This window comes from Peromyscus californicus, unplaced genomic scaffold (genome assembly GCF_007827085.1).
Source record: "Peromyscus californicus insignis strain IS unplaced genomic scaffold, ASM782708v3 Scaffold_4__1_contigs__length_199733344, whole genome shotgun sequence".
Classification (NCBI taxonomy): domain Eukaryota; kingdom Metazoa; phylum Chordata; class Mammalia; order Rodentia; family Cricetidae; genus Peromyscus; species Peromyscus californicus.
Window position 1 is genome coordinate 49,147,975 of NW_026294562.1, and position 5,458 is coordinate 49,153,432.

Genomic DNA, 5,458 nt, shown 5'->3' on the forward strand with positions numbered 1-5,458 from the left:
CAAGGAAAAATATTCAGAGAGGGAACAAGTTCATTTAACATGGAAGGACTGAAAAAGGAGGGGGGAAATTATATAATATATTTTTTAATTAAGAATATAAACAGAAAAAAACAGAAAAGAACAAAATAAGAGCTACAAAGTTTCTTGGGGGCTATATTGGTCTCTTGTTATTATTAGCTGCAATGACAGAAAGTTTTCTTTTGGTTGTGGTTTGTTTGGTTTTGCCTTTTTGAAACATATTAACCAGACTGGCCTTGAATTTGCACCAATCCCACTGACCTTGATTCCATAATGCCAGGATTTCAGCATGTTCTACCATGTGTGGTTTGGAAACTGTCTTACGGATTAAAGTATTATGCCGTTTACTTCTCAGTACAAACTTTAAAAATGCAAAACATCCTTACAAGATGCTATTTATTCTCGCACCAATGCATTCTTCAAAAAAGAACACAAAGTACAAAGCTTTCTTGAAGTCTTCCAAGTCTCTCATCTTCCACCATTAGAAATACTGGTAGAATTCCACTGCTTTGTTATTGTAAAATGTTTAATATTACTTTAACTTATTTATTTTATTCATTTATATACTCCCAGTCCCCCTCACTTCCCCTCTGCCTCCCACCCCATCCATTCCTCCTCCATTTTTATTCACAGAGAGGCAGGCTTCCATGGATATCAACCAAACATGGCATATCAAATTAAAAGCTGGATGAGGCAACCCAGTGTGAGGATTAGGATCCCAAAGCCAGCATAAGAGTCAGAGACAGCGCCTGCTTTCACTGTTAATAGTCCCACAAGAAGTCCAAACTACACAACCGTAACATATATGCAGATATTTTATGTACATTGATGTCACAATTGATCATGACTATCTGTACAAGTCATTTATTTAATATGTACTGTGTTCCTATCACCAATCTGGAAACTGCTTCTTTATCATCAGAACTCATGAGTCATGTGAATTATTAGTACCAATTCACAGGTATTGAAACTGAACTGCATTTCATTGTATCCTAAGTGAAGTGCTAGAGAGGTCCCCAGAAATCCACAAAGATACCTCCACTATAGTCTACTGGCAATGGTCGAGAGAGTGCCTGAGCTGACCTACTCTGGTGATGGGATGACTGAACACCCTAACTGTCATGGTAGAACTCTCATCCAGTGACTGCTGGAAGCAGATGCAGAGATCCAAGGCCAGGCCCCAGGTGGAGCTCCAGGAGTCCAACTGGCGAGAGCAAGGAGGGATTATATGAGCAAAAGATATTGACACCATGATAGAAAAAGCACAGGGACAAATAGTCAAACTAGCAGAAACACATGAACTGTGAACCAATAGCTGTGGAGTCCCCATGGAACTGAACCAGGCCCTCTGGTTAAGTGAGACAGTTAATGAGCTTGAATTGTTTGGGAGACCCCTAGGCAGTGGGACCAGGACCTGTCCTTGGTGCATGAGTTGGCTTTTTGGAACCTGGGGCCTATGCTGAGATACTTTGTTCAGCCTTGGTGTAGGGAGGAGGAGACTGGACCTGCCTCAACTGAATCTACCAGGCTGGACTGAACCACTAGGGGAGACCTTGCCTTGGAGGAGGTGGAAATGAGGGGTGGATGGGGGGGAAAGATGGGGAGGGTGGGAGGAGGGAGGACAGGGGAATTAGTGGCTGGTATATAAAATTAAATTAATTATAAAATAAAAATATAAAAAAATTACATTTTCAGTTCTTCAAAAAAAAAGAAAAGAAAAAGAAAATAACAAGTTAACTCTAAAACCAAGTTCTTCCTTAAGTAAATCTTAGCTCTCTGTCATGTAGAAATACTGTTTTAAACTTTTTACATCTAACCTAAACTGAGTATAAGAAAGTAACTCATTTGACTAGCTGATTATTTGTCTGAGTGTTAAATACACTGTCTAAAGTCAGTATGGATAGCTGAAAACCATGAATGTGGGAATCAAATCTGAATGCCAGTTTGTGTGTCTTTCTGAAAATAATCTTCATTTCTTAAATTCAGCTTAGTGGCAAGAAATGGATCTGCAATGCTTTATAGTATTCTGAAAACCCTGAAAAAAATCATCAACATTAAAGAAAGGAACAATGTTTTTAGTAACACCTGTAGGCCACAAATAGTGCTGGGTGCTGCTGGCTCCTCCATTCTCCCCAAAGGCACTCAGCTGCTCCCTGTGGTTCAACAAACTGTGAGCTCACTTCCAGACTTGCACAGCTCTACTGATACATGTTGCATATCCCCTAGCCTCCAGAGGCTTCATAGATTGGGCTATCCAAAGCAATGGATACTATTTGCTATTTTCGTTCTCACTACCAAGCAGAAATCAATATTTTCTCATTGTCTCAGAGCTACATGTTGGTGGTTGATCTCATATACACTTTAGTACATCAATTATTAGTTCATAAACTATATCACCCACTAAGAAGAGCTTCTACTGGAACAACTAGAGCTTAAGATCAGGAGTTAGCGTTTTCACAATTAGTTGTTTCTTGCATAAATTTATACCTATGTTATTGCATTATAATGTACAAAACTGGCTTCTAGGCCTGACTTCTCTCCTATTTCATGATCTCTACCCATTCTATTTTTTTTAATGATGGCAAGCTCCAAGATTACAATGACATTTTATATTGCTCCCATTCCATCAATTCAACAATGCTAAAATTTTGGGGGTGGGGGTGGGGAGAGGCAGGGGAGCAGGAGGAGGGATGGGAGGGGGAAACTGTGGTTGGTATGTAAAATGAACAAAAAAATGAAAAAAAAACAGTGTAGAATTAGTCCAGGTAACTAATATTAACATATTTTCTGATTTAAAAAAAAACTGAGATAAAGGATTAATTAACTTTCTCAAAACCACAGAAGCCTATTTTGCAAAAACAAAAATCAAGGTCTTCTATTTTCTTCTATTCATCACATTAAACATATATAGTCTAATAAAAACTCATTGTTATTTAGACACATTAATTCTAGCTATGTGAAACAGGTCAGTAAAATTAAAGATAAGGCAGTCAAATACACAAAAAGGCAAAGATCAGCCTTTTAGCTGCCATGATTCATCTCCCTACAACTTTATGAAGACAGTGGGTACAGCATAGAGACTTACCTCTCTCCTGAACAACACAACATTCAAGTCTAGCATCTTTGTGTAGGATCAGGTCTCGAGCCAAAAATTCAGTCCTTGGAAGAAAGAATACATCTTTCTTTACTTAGAGGGTCTTCTTTAGTGCATTTTCAAGGTCTCAGAGTTCACTGCAAGTTGGCAAAAGACATTGAAGAAAAAGGCTACTAGTGTTCTTGGAATCAACAAATATATGTTCTAGTCTCATCTTTTCTCACTTCATCGACTTACAGCTTGAACAATATCCAGTCTGAGACTTTTACTATAAGAAGATAAGAGAATACTTAATAATCCCTATACTTGACAAAGAATGAGAATCGTGACCTCAGTCTATGTGACTGTTTTACCCCATTGCCACTGTTGTAGGCTCTAAATAATACATCATCTTGAGAGAAGATCATTGTTGCTATAAGTGACTACTAACTTTTATCTGAATAAATGAATGGTCGAAGTAACTCTAGTCCTTGGGCTGTTCCCTCTAACATGAAGACAACTATATTTAGGTCATGGTTTAAAAGGTTAAACAACAGGAACAAGGAGGAAATTATATAGCGATGGAGCTCTGAGGGAGAAATATATCCCATGGGGGTTACAAACACTATCTCAGCTGACTAATGATCTGGTGATTAGAGCATCTGTGGGGATCTGCTCTGCTTCTGTGGAAGAACATGGATATGTTTGCACTACATGTGATGATTTCCAAGCTTCAGCATGACTTTCAGGACCATGCCTCAACATGACAATTAAGACACAGGGGCACAGAGTCTATTACTAAATAAAGTGGGTTTCAGGACTTCATCCACTTACATTTTCTTAAATGTCTGAACCATTGAGAAATGTCAGTTTATCCCAGTGGACTACATCCATAATGGCCAAAAATTAACCAACCCAGACACACATAAAGCAAATACCACCTTCACTCATAATATTATATTTAAATATTATGTAAAAAACCACAAACTAAAGAATAAACACTTTGAGAAACATGCAAATACAACTGATTTAGACTAAAGTGCATACAGAGGAAAATGATAGAGAAGAAATCAGTCTTGCTCAAATTGGCCCATCTGAAATTTCTCTACAGAAAGATATTCCAGCAAAGCCTAAATGTGGTCTCCCAAAAGTATATAAAATATCATACCAAACAAAATGAAAAAAAAAATGAAAGACACATGGTAAAGGATCTAAGTATCAAGGAGTGCAGGCTACTATAGTTTAAATGGCTTTTCAAAAACCCATTCAAATTTAAATGCTATTGAAACAGTATTAAGATACCAGATCTTTGTTGTTGTTACTGTCCTACAACAAAGTATAATATATATAAAAGTAGCCTAATCTCATTCTCTGGGCTGGTATGTAGGATTTGTCTTTGGGAGATGGCTTCCATGATTTGGTGACACAGCAAGAAGGATCTCATCAGATCTGGCCCTTCATTCTTAGACTCTGAAGCCTACAGAACTATATAAATATATGTCCATAGAGAGGGTAGTATATCTCCTTTAGACCTGAGTCATTACCCATCACTTATTATCAACATCGTGTACAGCCATGAATCTCTGCCTACACCACCATTCACTGCAAAAAGCTTTCCCTTTTCTAAGGTTCAGGGAACATCATGGTAGAGGGGAGGACTTGACCTAACTGCAGTCTTCACTGTTAGAGGGAGTAGCCCAAAGTATAGGGGTTTTTTGACCATTAATTTTTTCATCTACAAGTTAGTACTCACTTAGTAGGAACAATGATATTCTCTCAAGCTAACAAAATATTTAGAGACCTCCTCAATGGCCATGGGGCAAAACCTGTAACAATTACATGGATCAATGTCAAGATTTTTTTTTATTTTTTTATTATTAAGAAACTTTCTATTCGTTTTACATACCAACCACAGATCCCCCTCCTCTCTCTTCCGGCTCCCCAGCCTCCCCCTCCAACCCCTCCCCATTCTCACCTCCTTCAAGTCAAGGTCTCCCATGGGGAATCAGCAGAGCCTGGTACATTCAGTTGAAGCAAGTCCAAGCCCCTCTTCACTGCACCAAGGCTGCACAAGGTGTCACACCTTAGGCACTAGGCTCCAAAAATCCCACTCGTACAGGTCCTTCACTTGCTTAGTTAGAGTTACCCCCAAGATATTTTATATTATTTGTGGCTATTGTAAATGGTGGTGTTTCTCTGATTTCTTTCTCAGCCCATTTATCATTTGTATATAGGAGGGCTACTGATTTTTTTGAGTTAATCTTGTATCCTGCCACATTACTGAAGGAGTTTATCAGCTGTAGGAGTTTCTGGCAGAAATTTTGGGGTCACTTATGTATACTATCATATCATCTGCAAATAGTGAAA